At 50.0% G+C, this 17,040-nt stretch overlaps 1 long non-coding RNA gene across 1 annotated transcript; it reads left to right on the plus strand.

The window, feature by feature from the left end:
* Positions 1–271: 271 nt before the first annotated feature.
* Positions 272–2,682, plus strand: LOC109314831. The gene is made up of 2 exons (XR_002102375.1): positions 272–510; positions 2,530–2,682. It is a non-coding gene; the product is annotated as an uncharacterized LOC109314831 (long non-coding RNA).
* Positions 2,683–17,040: the final 14,358 nt, after the last annotated feature.

Here is a 17,040-nt window from a genome sequence, read left to right on the forward strand (position 1 = left end):
CTGACACTAGCAATGTTTGTCGGGATGAATGCTTGCTTCACATCTCTCTTTAACCCTATCAGCCCCACTTTCCAAGACACTGAGCACTGATCCACATTTGCAGAAACAAAACGTCTCGTTTCACCCAACACCATTCCCCTGGCCCCCATTTGTCCTAATTGTCACTAATGCTTATGGTGGGTCAAATGCAAAATGAACCTTGTTCTTCTGGTTTTTCTTTCACCTGGCTGGAAAGTTTGAAACAAAACAAAGTGCTGTGGGTCAAATTCGACCGGTCCCTTCTCTTCCCCAGGCTCTGTTCCCCATTGGTATAAGGGGGACGATAGATTCGTGCCCTACAGACGTGCTGTGAGCATCAGCTCCTTGATGGCTGCAATGCGCTTGAAGCTCTTCAGTTGGGGGCTCAGCTGTATACTGCATTTTTGCTGCTAATCTGCAGAAAACAAGCTGGAGAGGAAGCAGTATTGAGATTGGAAATTCAGGCGCCTGGCCTAAGCCTTATGGAGGGGGGTAAGTGTATATTTTTTGACAGCTTCAACCATTGGCAAACACTTTGCTGCAGTGGCTCAGCGAGGTTTATGCTGGCAACAGGCATGGCCTTTCACACCTGTTGGCTGTACGAAACATTGCTGAATTGAGTTTGGGCTAAGCTCCCAAACTACGAGCTATGATGAACTCTCGGCAAGCTTCGCTTTTGATTTCAGGCAGTGGTTTCCTTGCTGCAAATAGAGGGAAGCCCTGTCCGGGGGTCGGAGCACGTGGGGGGGTGATAATCTCAGTGCCTTGTGGGGTTGAACGTGCAGCGAATTGCAAAGTCCGACATACTGTTACAGGCACCTTCCTCCCTCCCCAAAGCATTGTTGCTTTTTATGAGACAAGCATTTATTTGCTTTTTGCCCTTTTCCTTGAGTTCTGACAAATGCGGGAGCCGTAACTCAAAGGGCAAACGGGTGAGGGCTTTGCTCCTTCAGGAGTCCCTAGAAACACAACGCCTTCTCCAGGACAAGTTGTGGAGGCTCGGGGGCTTTTGGTGGATCAGACTGACAATCAAATCCCAAATGCCGAACACTGCACAACAGGAGGGACCAGAAATGACCCGGAGCCCCCATCGGCAGTCTTCCCAAGCTGTATTTCGCAGTTTTAAGACTGAGATCACTTTGGACAAAAATCCAAGCCTTGGTGGCTTAACAAAAGCAAACTGAACAGGGCTCGCCACCCTATTGTTTCTTGTGGGATTTCTCAGTGCAGGGCAGAGGATCTCCTGTTGGTACAAATCGGCCAAGAGCAATTAATGTCAGCGGAGACGATGCTGTCCGGGTTGCCCCAGATATTCTGATTAAGCCAAGGAGTTAACAGACAGGTCCGTCTCAACCCGCACACAGGAAGGAGAAATCCAGATCTAGATGCAACGGCTTGTATCAGGGATGGAAGGGACATCACAAAGGCTCCTGCGCTCAGGCACGAGTCCTTTGCTTAGTCTATCCAGTACGGGTCTGCACCACTAGCTAGTTAGTTTTGGATGGCTCAAGGGGAAAGCATAGGGAGCCATTTCCATCAGAAGATGCCTGCTCTGAGGTCCCTTATGTACAAACACAGAACAGCAGATGATTTCTGCCTCCAAAATGTAGCATTTACATAAGCAAGATGGATGCAAGGTAGGAAAAAAATTATTACTCACAACCAGAGCAAACTATAGGATGGAAGCAGAAGAATAGCTGGACCCCAGTGCACTTCAGCCATAGCCCAGGACCCCTCTCAGACCACCCGCTACCCCAGGACCTACAACACTTAAGATACAGGCCTTCTCTAACTGGAAAATGCAGGTCTTGGGGCCACCTGTGTACTAGTGAGAAGACAGGAGCATATGGATATAATTTGATTAATAATTCAAAACTATTGCCCATTAAACAAGCGTCTTGGGTTTGCCTTCGGGGAAGTGAAATGGGCAGTTGTGTTGTTTCTGCATTAATAAGAAAAAGGCAGAATGAAAGCAAGCCATTGCCCGGCAAAAATACACATAAATCTTGTCGGGGCAAGGGAGCAGAGCAGCAGAGCAGGCAGGGAGCTCAAGGCTGGGAGCAAAAAGCAGAGCAGCAGATCCGTGAAGACGGGGGGGATTGGAGTGGCTCTCGGGGAAGGTGCAGGGGCTCATTTGACAAGGAGGTTGCCCCCCACCGACGTAAGAGGTTGAAAGAGAAGGATTGTCTCCAGCGTCTTGAGGTCAGGGCATCCTCCGGGAAACTTTCCATTAACTAATCGGTATTTATAGCATCTCGAGGGTGAGATCGCGACTCTATTACGCTTGACACTGTATGCTTGTCTGGGAAGAGGTGCACCCTGCCCTTAAATGCTGAATAAATAAGGCAGACAAAGAGAAGGAAGAAAGGCCTAATGACTATGCCTATTATACAGAGGGAGAAATGAGGAACCGGGAGATTAAGTGACATGCCTTTACCGCAAGGCAATTCTCTCTTCATTCATTATTGTTTATTGTCTCCTCCATCGTGGTGACCGTGCCTCTGCCCGAAGGCAGCTGGGTATCACCCTGTGTGAGCCAGCTCCCTTCCATGCACCAGCAAAGGGACCCACTAGACATTTGGACACAAAAGACTTCCCTCCATCATCGTGGTGGTGCGTAAGTGGTCGGCTGTTACAGATGCTGGATAAAAACCATGCACAGGTGGGTAGATATATGAGAACTATATAGCACTATCTTCTTTTTTTTTTTACCTGAAAGGTTTGTCTTGCATTTTCTGCAGCTGTTAGTATTGCACCCGCTTGATATGAAGTACCACTTCTAGAGCAAAGGATGGGTCCAGTGCCCCAGTGAAAGAGCTGGCACCCCTAGGTCACTGGTTCGCATTAACGCCAGCCCCGACCGCACTAGCAACGCTGCCACCAACAGAGAAGTGTGCAGTGATCTCCAGGGGCATCAGGTCTCTGCCCAGTTCACACTGACCGGACAACTGGTCATCTCACAAATTTCCACTAACGGGTAGCTGTAAAGGTGAACTCTCTCTCGTTTCAAGTCAGGGTGAAGCTTAACTGACTTTTCCGGCAACTCACCCTGCCCATGCCAGGAGCTTGAGTGCCGCAGTGTGTGGCTGGCAGTGCAGAAGTCATGCGGTTGAGGCCCTGCACCACCTCTTTCTCTGCAGAAAAGGACCTGGGGGGCTACATTGGACAATAAGCTGAATATAAGCCAGCAGTGTGCTCTCGTTGCCAAGAAGACTAATGTCATCCTGGGCTGCATTGGGAGGAGCGGTGCCAGCAGATCCAGGGCAGTGATTCTTCCTCTATTCAGCACTTGGGAGGCCACATCTGGAGTCCTGTGTCCAATTTTGGGCCCCCCACTGCAGAAAGGAGGTGGACACATTGGAGAGAGTCCAGTGGAGGGCAATGCAAATGGTTGGGAGGTTGGGGGACAGGACTGGTGAGGGGAGGCTGAGGGACCTGGGCTGATTTAGTCTGGAGAAGAGAAGACCGAGGGGGATTGAATAGCAGCCTTCAGCTGCAAAGAGGATGGAGCTGGGCTGCTCTCAGCTGGGGCAGATGACAGGACAAGGAGCAATGGGCACACATTGCAGAAAGGGAAGTTTAGGTTGGATATTAGGAAAAACTCTCTCACTAGGAAGGTGGTGAAACACTGGAACAAGTTGCCTAGAAAGATGGTCTTCAAAACCCCCAAGGATGGAGAAGTTTTGAGGATCCTCGGAGGTGTTGAAGACCCGGGCAGACAAAGCCCTGGCTGGGATGATGCAGTTGGGGCTGGTCCTGCTTGGAGCAGGGGGTTGGACTAGATGTGACCTCCTGAGCTCCCTTTAACCTGAATTTTCTGTGATTCTGTATTGATGGAAAAGGTCCAGTGCTGCATTTTGGATAAGGAGAAGACTCCTTTCTCCAGGAATTTTAGTCTGAAAGCTTTCTGGAGCACAGAAAACTATGGGGAACAGGAAAAATAAATCCCTTGCCATGTTTATTATTTTCCATTTAGCCAAAATTTAGCCTTTGGGGAAGTCTCAGTACTTCCATGTCTAGCACAGCTGGGAGTGGTGAGGTAAGTCCCTTTCAGAAAAGATCTGCTTCTTGCTTCTAACCCCCGGTGCTGGCCAACACCAAGCAAAACCCCCCAGACTGAGGATAAAGGAGCTATGCAATAAAAAAGAGAAAGTACTGCGTGCGCCGTTTATCTACATGCCATTGCACGCAGGGTCCGGGCAGCAGCGAGACCGACATTCCCGTCTCCTTGAAGCTTTCCACAGAAACTTACTGAGAAAACAAATGATGAGATCAGCTCTGCAGAGGGACGACGTTGCCCCTAAACACTGCCCCGTCTCAGTGCTTTACAGCAACAGCTGCCTTTATTTCGCCTAGGAGAAGTGTTTTACAAACGCTTGCTCCCGGGCTGAGATCTAACCGAACCCCAGGCGCAGTCTCCCAGATCCCGCCCCGTCCCATTTGGGAATTGGGAAAGGTGAGTGAGAAGCTGAATGGATCCCCTCGACTATAAGTGATCGGACCCACAGTGATGGGCAGAGAGTATCTCACCCTTGATAAACTCAAGCTGTCGCACGTTAGCCAGTGTTTTGGAGAATAAGAAGAAACAATCAACCGGCCTCTTCCAGCACAGTTTCATCGGACTGCCTTTGCCATGCTACAGAGCAGCCAAGTAGTAGCATTGCTAGTAATAGCTATACTGATCCATCACCCGAAGGATATCACATACCACTAAAGAACCGCTTTGAGAAGCTACCACTTCCCTTATGGTTTGCTAAAAGTGCAGGCGATTGACCCAAGGAATCAGAAACTGGACGTCAAAGGCACGTGCATTCTTGGGGCCCATGCTCTCTCTCAAGCAGAGCGCATTATATTATTAATTACTTACCTATGGGTAATGCTTGCGATGACTTCCCTTCCTCTCACCTTCCTATTTGTGCTGGCAGGTAAAAAAACTCCTTGAAAGGGAAAACCTCGGTGAGATCATGTTACAGAACTAGAAGAAAGGTGAACCCCAGTTTTCAACCAGATGCTCTGTGCCAACAAGAGGTTTCTGACTGTGCAGCTTCAGGTATATTTTCGATTTGACCCAGGACTAATACATGAGTGGTGTGTCCATCTTACGATCTGACCTGTAAAGGTCCTAGGACAGCCAGAAGGATATCATTTCATTTGCTCACGTTTTGCAGTTATTTAACCTGGATGGTGAAACTGGTCCGGCCAGTTTCCGGTCCTTGTCCTTGTGCACCTGTTGAATGTTACTATTCAAGTTTAAAGGGAGCGTTTGCCAAGAAAATACGAGGAGGAGAATAAAATCTAGCTCTGCATCACCAAGTCCCCGAGACTGCTCTCACACAAAGCCTGCAACTACCTGCTGTCTCTACAGGGGTGTTAAGAAAGCCACTTCCACGTAGCAAACAGAGGTGTGAGGATGGCAAACGCACACATTTTTGGGGGCTAATGCTAACCTCGTGCAGCAGGTGCCAACCTTTTTGGTGAGCGCATGCCATAAATTCGCCTTGCAGCCTCCCCCAGCACCACTCCTATCCCTTTCCCTGGCCTGATCTGCTGCTCTGCTTTCTGCTCCCAGCCCTGTGCTGCTTTGCTTTCTGCTTGCTGCCCTGCCTTTTCCTTTGCTGATCTGCCACATGCTGTGCAGAAAGGCTGCCCATGCCACTCATGCCCCAGGTTGGCTACCCCAGATCTAGCCAGCTTGGATACTGGGAGCAGTGACGCTGGCACGGCACAGGCATCAGTGCAGCATGCACCACATCCACCAGTGCACATCCAGCAGCTGCAAGCCATACTTCTGTGGCTTCACTGCTAGCTGTTATTCCTATTTCCAGGTGATAAAATCATGCCTTTGTCCTGCATCACCTAGGTTTCATAGTTTCTAGGGTCGGAAGGGACCTGAGCAGATCATCTAGTCCGACCCCCCGCCATGGCAGGAAAGACTACTGGGGTCAAACGACCCCAGCAAGATGTTCATCTAACCTCCTCTTAAAGACCCTTACAGGTCACGGCCTGCAACAAGCCACGTGGAGATGGATGCCCCTAGATCCTAACCAGACTGATATTGGGAATAAATAAAACAACACTGTGATTTTAACGGCAAGCAAGCACATCAACTCCACTCCACTCAGGCTATTGAATGTCATGAGCTTTTTTTTTTTTAAGGGGACATTTTAATCATTCCTGCCTAGGTTTCACCTTTTGCCTGTGAAAGTGAGCCGGGGGGGCTTGTCTCTAATCTTTGTCACCGCCCTGGATTAGACCTCATTTCAAATCTCTCTTGAGGTCTTACAGATCAATCTGCGCAAGACATCGGGAGACAGGCCCGAGGAGCGACGGCTAATAAACCTAAAGTGCTGGTTGTCGTCTGTTGTTGGCTTCGGTCCCAAATCACATGCGTTAGGAATGCTGAAAAAAAGAAGAAATATGTAGGAAGCCAACATTTCCACATGCCGAACGATGAGACTTTCTGCCAGGAATCCTCTTGCCAGACAACTGTTTGGACATGGTGCCATGCTTCACTAGAGTTATATGATTCAATCCCCCCAAGGGTGTATGTTACAACCATATCTGGCTCCTTCCAAGATAAATAGTCCCTTTTCAAGACTGAAGTTTACTGTATATATCCAGGGCACAAAAGTATACATCTCTAATTCAGAAAGGAAAAAAAAAAAGGCAGCGGGATGATGATTAGCCCAGGTTGTAGCCTGTGCTCAGTGTAAACACTCGTGCATCTGTAGAAAGGCGAGCCAAAGTTGAGAGGAGAATTGCTTATGCTGCATTGAGAGCTGCTGTTAAACAGGAGATATTTTAGCTAGTCCACACCAGCACAAGCTTATCTTGGTTAACCCTTCCTGGATCTCACCTCCCATCGCCGTGTGGCTCTTTCCCTTGACTGTGATGGGAGTCGGATTGGCTTAACTTGGCGACAAGAGATGGACCCGATCGCCAGCCGCTGGCTGAAATGAGCTGCGGTTGTAGCAAGGAAGGAAGAAATTACGAGACTGTTGTCAAAGGTGTTGTGAAGTCCCAGATGCCAACGGGCTACTTTTAGTGCCTTGAACCTTTTGCTGGTGAGTGAGAGCAACAGGTGCCATCTGTAAAGCAAGGGAAGCAAATATAACATGATTTTCTATGATTGCATGCCAGGCACCAGACAGAGGCTGAGTGAAGCCCACTGGCCCTTGGAAGCCAGCTCAAAGCAAGAGCCAAGGTGAAGGAGAAACCCTCCTGCCCCTTTACCTCCTGCCTGCTCTTAACGCCGTGGCCTCCCCTGTGCCGTGCTCAGACATGCAATAAACTGATAGAAATTGCAATCCTGGCGTGACGATGATTGTGGCCACGTGAATAATAAAGCACGAGCACCATTTATGGGATATTAATTAGGGCGATACAAATAATAACCCCATTTTCATCCTCATTCTGGGATCTAAACGTGGAGTATAATCGTGGCTTATGGAAGGGAGCAGGGGGGTTGGACGCCGAGTCCTAGGCCAAGAGAATCGGCTCCTTCCTCCTCCTTGGCAGGCGCTGCAGCCGTCCCCGCTTTCCTGAAATAGCTAAGAGCTGGGGTTGAGTCAACGGGAAACCGAGACCTGGCAGCTGGCTGAACCACCTGCGTCTGCTCTGCCACCCCCACGCTGATCCCCTCCCCGGAGGCCACGTCCAGTTGTGGAGCAGGACGGAGAATCCCAGTGACTCAAAATTAAGCTGGGGGGAGCCGCGGAGAGGCACCCCGGACTCCAACACTGAGTCTGTTGTGGAAGAGGATTATGGCTGGAATTAGTGCCGGTGGATGCAGACGAAGTCTCGGGGCAGCAACTGCGAGCGTCCTTTCCCCCAGCCCCTTCCCGGGGAATCTGCCAGGCCAGCCGGCCCCCGGGTCACCCTGGTGTGTCGGACACGCACAGCTGTATGTGCGCCACTGCTAATCCATCCGCGCAACATGCCGCGGGCCAGCTGCTTCGCTGGCAGTAGGCAGGGAGGGGGGTGCACAAGCAGGTGGGCGTGCAAGGCCTGGGTCCTGCAAGTGCCCCCACTCGCGGAGCATTTGAGAAGCAAATCTCAGCCTGGTGAATTTGGGCGGGAGGGGAGGTCCCGCGAAAACCCTGCATAGCAGCCATGCAGCGGGGGACTGCCCGTGCCCTCCTTTACTAACCGCCCTTGAGATAAACCCCGGCCTCTTCAGCCTCCAAAACCAGTAACCTCCTTCTTGACTCCCAGCACGTGTGCATGGCCCAGCACATCACGCTGCTCCCCATCTCTGCCCGTGCAAAACACCATGGAGCTGCTCGGGGAATTCGTGCGCATGGAGGGCAGGAGGAGATCCGTTTGCATTTGGGCCCATCTCTGGATGGGGCTGCATGGTTCCCGGAGCAGGAGGCTGCTACATCCCCCACGTCTCTCTCTGAAATACCTAGTGGGAGAGAGCTGCCAGCTGGAATCAGTGCCTCAGTTTCCTCACCTGCAATGAAAATAATACCTCCATCACCCTTCACGAGAGACAGTCAAGTCAAACTTGTAACAGCCTCGTTCTCTGCGTGTGGCACCGGAGAGGGGCTCAGACCACCTCCCTCCTATTGCCAGCCCTGACACAGATGTCCTCTGGCACCTGGGATTCCCGATTTTGGACCAGGTGCCCTTTGCGCAAGGAGCTGTACAAACGCGCATCAAAAAAGATAGTCCGCTCCCTGCACTGCTTGTAATCCCAGCTCTGTACATCGCTTAATCCCCTCCGTGCCCTTCAGTTCCTCCTTTGCAAAAGGGAAGCAGCAATTCTTCCCTCTCCCCAACCTTTTCCGTCCTGTTCTTTGTGGCAGGGCCGACTCTGGCTGTTTATATGTACAGTACCTAGCGCAACATGGCCCGGACCTCGGCTTGGGCCTGTCGGTGCCGTTGTAATGCAAGCAACGATAACGTTCGCTTAATATCTGTGAAGTGGTCGGAGGACCCCAGAGAAAACACCTACGCAGCTCGGCCTTCTTTCACTTGAGTCATGAATCCCTTTGAGTTAATTTGAGTCAAATGAATCCCTTTGAGCCATCAGGGCCAGCAGATGGATTGCAGATCCTCCTCTCCCCCACCGGATAAATGCCTTGCCGTCGGCTCCAGAACACGCAGCCTGCTTGCCTCCGATTAGGGCCGGTGCTGCTTTCCAGCTTTCTGTCACCACGCTATTGTTTTATAACTCGATACCTAATTTATTTTAAATGACAACAAATAATTTGGCAGAAATCCTCCCTCCTCTTCCTGGCAAATTCTGCTTTCAGATTGATAAAGCTGTTACATTGGGTTTGATTCTTCGGGGGGGGTGGACGGTTTTGGGTAGGAACCCACAGACTTCAAGGGGATCTTTGGAAGAGTCCCGCTGATGCCCCCTCCCGGGTGCCAAAGCTGTCTGTCAAAAGACAGGCGTCCGTGCCAAGAATCTGTATTGACAAAGAGAGGCATAATATGCATAGCCATAGCCCGGTGGGGCTGGGATCCCGGGGCCCCCTGCCCATCGCAGACACTAATACAAAGAGGGGATGGGCTGTGTGCAGTGGGACTGATAAAGGGACTCTTCTGCTTGTTGCTTACTAATGAGCTGGACTCATTTTTTCGCCTTGGTGCGTTGTCGGGGGGAAAGGAAATCCTTCCGTTCGGCGTATGTACTGGGAGGGCGGGAACCAGGGTGAAATATTTCTTGTGTGCACAACGGCAGTGGCGATGGTGGAGCTGGAGTGGAAACTGGATGGCGGGAGGTAAAAAGGATGGGAAGGAGCCATGGGTTGAGGGCTTTCCGTATCTCTGCTCAGCATCCTTGGCTCCAACCCAACCCAAATTATAGCCTATGACTATTGGTGTGACAGCAGCTTCCGAGCTGATCCTGCTTGAAGCTTCTAGGTGTGACATCTGGGATGCAAGAGCCCTGGGGTTTGAGCTGCTCCTTCTGCCGGGAGAGCTCGGTTATCCATCCTTTGTGCAACACCTTCGCAGTCACGTCCACGCTGCTCTGGGTGGGTGCAATGCCGCCCCACTTGAGCTGCTCTCCAGCCACATTCCTACACTGCTCGTAGGTGCCCGGGTCACCTCCATGTTGGTGAAATGCAAATACAGAAGAATTGCAGACCTATTTCCAGCAGCATTGGTCATCTGCACGTTTGAAAGCTTCCCCCCGGGGCCACAGGCTTTGGGTGCCATGCTTTCCAGTATCCAGCCTGAGACACTTTGGGAGCATTTTCTAAGGACGACGGAGGCCACGGCTGTCAGATGCAAGTGTCCAGCAGGCCCTGGGTTTCAAGACTGTGGCACCTGCGTTCAGTAGCTGCTTTGGTAAAGGACTGACTCCTTTAAGCTCTTCTAGGGAGTCAGTGGCAAAGCTGTGATTAAAACCCAGATGCCCCCGAACCTCTGTAATCTACTCACTCTGCCTTCCCCAGGGGTTTTAACCACTAAATTGCTCTCCTCTCCCTAGGATCATGCTTCCTCCTAATCTTTCCTTGACTTGCCCAGAAGTCTTGAGTTCACCCTGCTGAGAAGTACCTCATCCATCACGGGTTGATACAGGAGAAAGGGACACCTACTAATCTCAGCTGCAGCCCCAGTGCTTTTGACATGCTGTGACCTATCGGTTCATCCTGACACGAAGTCGAAGGCTGCGTCTCCCATAGCTGGTGGGATATCTAATCACTGGCAGGGCTGCTGTGTGGGAGTTCACGCACAGTGGCTCCTTGCTTTGTGGGCTGCAGTTGGGATTTTTTAAATTATCGTTATTTCAGAGGAACTAGAACTATTCAGTGACAGGAAGGAAAAATGTCTCCAATGCCAGAAGAGGGGAATGCACCAGGGACTCTGCTGGGAGAGCTCATGCAGGCCAGTAAAACGCAGAGGAGGTGCTTGTGGAGTCTCATCTCTTTCTAATGATGTGCTGTCACAGGTGTGTTCAAATGGGAGACGTGCCCTGAATTCAGCCCCCTGGAAACAGCCACGGTAATAATACTTCCCACTTATGCGCTGCCTTCCACCCCGGTCCTCAGGGCGCTGGGTTGATGTTGGTTTGGCAGACCCCGCGGCACACGTGAGCCCGTGGGAAGACGTCAGACCTAATGCAAGGAGGGGAGGAGAGTGATAATGAAGGGAAAGCGGTGATTATGCCTTTGCCATGCATAGCTGTATAAATCAGCCTCACTCCACTGTCTAAACCTCTTTACCTCTGCTGAGTATCTGGCCTTTTATGTGCAGAAGCAAGGATGTGACTTTCTGTATCGCCTTTTCCCACAGGATGCAGGTGCTGCTGTGCCCCCCGCAGCCTTGAAGGTCGACGAGGGAGGAGGTCAGGCCACGATCCCTGGAGGCACCTGGGATCCCTACTGTGAGCTATTTTCTACCCTCTGGGCTTTTGCAGGGCTCAGGCAGGAGTGACAGAGGCTGGCACTGAGCTCCTCTCCGAGGAAGCGAGGGGATCGTGGCGGGCCTGGGATCCAGGGGCCCCCTGCCCATCACAGACACTAATGCAAAGAGGGGATGGGCTGATAAAGGATCTCTTCTGCTTGCTGCTCTCTAATGACCCGGATTCATTTTTAGCTTGACACCACTGCTGTGAAGCTCTGTGCCGTGTCACAGGAGCCCATCACCCACAGCCAGCATGTAGTCTGCAGGGAGTATTGGATCTGGGAGGGAGACTGGAAATAAGGGAAGTTGAGGACAACAATGACACTTGGGGGCAGAAACAGGGGGGGCCTGCACCCTGTCTGTTCTCTGGGTACCAACAGCCTGCGTACAGGCAGACTGGTAGTCCATGAAGACTACCTCCCCATCATTTCTCTTGGGATCTCGTGGCTTTTCTCAGTCTTAGTTTTGCAGTTTCTTAGTCGTTAGGGACCTTACAGATCCTCAGGCCCAGCCACCCTGCACGCGGGAGGGAAAGATTGCTGGGATCAAATGATCCCAGCAAGTCTTATTCCTTATTATGACAAGGAAGACCCAAATCAACAACAACCAAAACCAACCAAGCAGAAAAACCCTCACTCAATCAGGGCTGGGGGGCAGAGGAGCAAAACCAAGGCATTCATTAGAACCAGCACCAACTTTAGGGTCTTTACAATGAGAAATGGGATATGGTATTCTCGAGGCAAGCTGGGCTCCGAAAGAACCAAGCAATAGCCACACGTCCTAACGTCTGCCACGCCACGTTCCCCGGAGAACAGCTTGCTCTGCATTTCTGTACCGGAGGGAGGCAGCGAAACAAGAGCTGCCCACACCCTGGTGCCGGTCTGCGTCCAGAAAACAGCCCGTAGACAACGGCTCTTTGTCTTTGCTGGCGCTCGAGCGATGTGCAAAGCCAGGGCGGGGGACCCGAGTGGGACCCAGAGGTGAAACCTCTGCTGAGCGGACGCCGAGGAAAGAACAGTTGCCCTCTGCAACGGAGCCTTGTTGCAGCTGCAAGAAAACAGCAGCACAGCTGCTGTGGCTTGAAACGTTTTCTGTATCGGAAACCCAGGGATGCATTTAAACGGTCTGGTTAGCATAACACCCCCCAATGACTTCCCACTCTGTTTATCCCCTGTGAGGCAGGGAATGCTCTTCTCCCAGTTGTACCAATGGGAAAGTGAGGCAGAGGCCCTCAGGCTCCTGGTTTTTAGTAGGACTTTGGGGCCTAAATGCATTTGAGCAACCAAGACAAAGGGAATTAGTTCTGCCAGTGGCTTCCTACGTGACCTGGACTAAAGGCCTGGCCAGATGACATGTTTATACTGATATAACTTACAGGCAACCCCCGCTTAGAGCTCTTAATTGGTTCCTGAAAAACCGAGCGTTTAGCAAAACAAGGGTTAAGCAACACCAAAAGTATTTGACGACTCAAGACAGCAAGTGCAAGTGTTTTTAATGACCCAAGATGGCGACTGCAAGTGTTATAGAGAAACTTCCTGCGCGCTTAGTGAAATCAAGTATCAAATTAAAATGAGCGTTACAGTGCAATAGCGCTAAGCAAGGGTTTCCTGCACATTCATTTTGTACAACAGTGGGCGTGTCTACACGAGACACTTACTGCGCATTAGCCTAATGACCCTGCGCAGTAGCATGGAGGTTAAAAACCATGCTAATAGCCTACTGCACCGGGTTATTAGGCTAATGCACAATAAGCATCACAACATAACCGTGCGCCAGTGCTACTGCGCAGCAACTCGAGTTACTGCGCATTTAGTTAGTACTTTGTTAAGCAAGCAGTAAACTAAATGCGCAGTATCTAAAGTGCATTAATGAACATGTAAACGCGCCCCGTGTAAATGACACTAGGATCTCGAGTGGACAGGTGTGCAGGTATCCCAGGGTATTTGCATTAGGCAGCTAATATAGTCCCTCAGCAGGGTGTCACGGAAGAGCAGGTAAAAAACCTGTTTGCCTTTGTGCAAATGGCTGCTTTGGGCTGCGGTTATTCCTAATTCATAGCACAGTCCTGCCAGTGGCCAGGGCTCAGAGACTGACTGGAGGGTAGAAAGGACTTGGTCCCGGTTCAAATCTTCTTTCCCTAGGAACTTGCATGGTTACGTCTGTGCTGAGCGGGGCTCCCTGCAATATTCTGATTCAAATGCAATTGCTGTCAAGCCTATTGCTGTGGCTAAACTTCGAATGGGATGTTTATGCAGGCCAGGATAATTCAATCCGTTTCACATTTGAATGTAGCTGCGTAATTTCTGAAAATGCTGGGCTCTTCGTCGCCCATCCAAAGCATGAAATATTTGTGGTTCCTTTTCACACAGAGCTTGTAACTGCTGCTTCATGTATAGGAGACAGCATCCAAATCTAATATCTGGTGAAAGCAAAATGAACAATAAAGCCTGAATTGATAAAAAAGACTGTACACAAATCCGTCTGTCAGTACCGTTTCTGGAGTGCTCAACACTGTAATATGTGAGTGCTAATTTATTTATATTGTATTTAAGGAAGTAGCGATGGCTCAAGGGAAGCAAGAAAAGGAGCGTTTAAGCTTGTTATCAGATAAATTAAATGCTCTTAACGGGAAGAGATAATACTCATTAGCACGTAGTCCCAAAGGAAGTGTGCCAGGATTTACTAACGTGCTGTTGTAGAGAAGCTAGCACTTGCTTTAAGTGTGAGCATAGAGACGAATATTGGTCTCCAGATTCTCGCTGCAAGCAAATACAGAGTCTTGCTATTTAGCAGGAATTTGAGAAACTCCAAATACAAGAATTTGTTCAGTGCTGATTAGGTTGTGATCTTACTCGGATAGCTCAAAGCTTGGCTGCTTTACCAATGGCCTCTGTCTGCTTGGCTGGGAAGTAAGTTTCCCAGGTAAGTTTTGGGACAGCCTGGGGCAACCTATTAGAGATACCTGTGAATCTGCAATGAGAATCTGATTTTTTTTTTTTTTTTGCTTGGCACCAACTAGACTTTGATAGTTTACAGGGGTTTTCTTTAGCTACTCGTATCAGATGCTGGCGCTGGGTGTCAAACTTCTGCTCCCCATGCTGCGAAATGAGAAAAATGATAATGATGGTTGACATGTATTAAAACTGGATTTAGAGGCCAGAGCTGAGCTCATTGTGGCAGGTGCTGTGCATATACCTAGTGAGAGAGGATCCCTGCTCTGAAGCATTTCTCACCTGAATAGACAAGAAAGGCAAATCCAAGGGGAGGAAGGGAAGTAACAGAACGGCAGATTGGAGCAGTGACTTGTCCAAGGTTGAATGGTTTCATAGTTGTTAGGGGCTGGAAGGGACCTTGCAGATCACTGGGTCCAGACCTCTGCACCTGACTGAATAGTAAGTCTATGGCAACCCATAAGTAATAATAGTAACCCGTAAGGCTCAGTTCTGCATGTTCCCAAGCCAGCGGCCCATGCATATACCTTTATATCCCACCTCCGTTGCGTTCCCACTTGAGCAATATCCTTATTTGACAAGAAGAAGGTCACAGGGCTCAATGGAAGAGTCACTGGGGGAAACTCTCTGGCCTGTGTTTCACAGGAGGTCAGACGAGATGATCTAATAGTCCCTCCTGGCCTGAACCTCCACAATCCCCGGTCCCTCTGTCCCCCCCATCCCATCGCTATTGGCTTCTCCGGCTTCTGCCTCACCTGGGGGCCCAGAGGAAGGACAGGAGATACCGTCTTTCCCGTCTCACTCATCATTTTGCCACACAGCTGGGAATTTCCCAGCCGCTCCTTGGACAGGCAATGATTTGGAGTCCCCTGAACAATTGCAAGGAAGGAAGACCATAATGGTTTTCAAGGAAAACAGTTACAAGCGGGGAGTCGCCGTGCTGGGACATAATTCATTTCAGATTGCATGTCTTGCAGCTATTTGCCAATTCCTCGAGCATGTAATCTTCCCATTTCCTACAGCCCAATTTTTTTTTTTTTTTTGCACACTTATAATTAGACGAGTTTTTTCTCTTCTCTCTCCCTAACCTCAGGCTCCAGCCATATGGCTTCCGAAAGTAGCCCATCAAGTATATTTTTTTTAACCCTTGGCTTAGGTAGGAGAGGGGGACGAGGGGAGAAGATCATGCAGAGAGTCTGAGGGGAATATCTTGGCCACGGCATCCTGGAGCCTCAAGACAGAAGCCAAGAATGCGTGGTGGAGTGGGAAGTGGGGAAGAGCAGGGAAAAGGCTCTGTTAAGAGGTGCCCAATGGTATCTGACTCATGGGAGAGTGAGTGGGTGGGTTGGTGGGGGTGGGACACTGCCCTGGGAACTACATCTCCTGTGAAAGGCTCTTCTCTATGTCGTTAACCACTTGATTTCAAGAGGCAGAAACCTCCAAGAGAGATCGTTTCCCCTTTTATCGCACTGCAAATATGGTACAACTACATCCATTAATCCATGGCTTTTCTCATGTTGTAGCAATACCCAAAGTCCTCACACCTGGATAGTATTTCCCATCACCACTCCTTCCACCGAGGTGGTGGGAGGAGGTGCTGGGTGAGCCAGTGCAGCTCCTGAAGCCTGGGCTCAAATCCCTGGAGACTGAAGCAAAATTGATCTGCCTGTTTATTCTCTGTGCTTCTTGGGCATCACGTGCCTTGGTGTCAGGTTATCAGAGCTGAAGATCATAGCACAGCAGATGAATATGCCTTGTGGGCATATGAGGGGTAAGAAGAGATGGGAGCTCATGCGTTCTCCATTTCTTGAACATGACTGATGTACAAGGGCGGGTGCATGTGATTTCCCAGGGTCATATATGGGGGTAAATTGGTATATGGGTGGTCCAGCTGGGCACGGTGGAAGAGGAGCTTTGAAGAGTTGGAGGTAATTTCCAGTAGTATGTACAAGAAAGGGCAGGATCCATGCTTTGCCTGGTTTGGAAAGGCTGAGGTAGGAAGAGGCATTGGTGAAACCAATGCTTTGGTGGAAAAGGTCTGGAGGTATTTGGATGATACCCAGCTTTAAGCATAGGAAAGAAGCCACATGAAGTGCATGCAGAAGGGGGATGCAGGTCATGACTCGGGTTTGTGCAAAGGGAAGGTAGGAGACCATTTTCTATCTTGCGTGCCCTGCTCAGTCCTACATAAACCATGAGCTTCAATAATGGACAGTCAAAGGAGCTGGAAACAAATCAGAACATTTTTCTGGTGAAATAAATCATTCAAAGAAAAAAACACCTCTTCCCCGCTCACTCTGTGAGAGCACTCAGCAGGCTCATCACCTGTCTTGAAATACCTCAAGCATGGGCTGCCTCGGACCTCCGCAAGGGCAATTAAGCTGCTTTACAGGCCAATTCGTCACGTGTACAAGTGCCCCAGACTTTAGCTCAACAGGACAAGAAGTGACATATTGAAACAAGGAAGCAGAGCTGAAATCAACAGGGGCTGCTTGTGCTGGCACCGACAGGACTGGATGTTCAAGCGTGAATGCTGGATTTGTTGAAGAACTTGACACAATGGTGCGATGAGTGTCAGGATTCTTGTTGACAAGGGTACAACAAATAAAATAGGGACTGGGCTTTAGCAATGGACCTTGCCATTGAACCTTGCAAGAAAGGAGATTATTGGCTAGCTAGGGTTTGGCATTTCTACTTACGCACGCAC

Source organism: Crocodylus porosus, unplaced genomic scaffold (genome assembly GCF_001723895.1).
Source record: "Crocodylus porosus isolate Cpor-Errol unplaced genomic scaffold, CroPor_comp1, whole genome shotgun sequence".
Taxonomy (NCBI): domain Eukaryota; kingdom Metazoa; phylum Chordata; order Crocodylia; family Crocodylidae; genus Crocodylus; species Crocodylus porosus.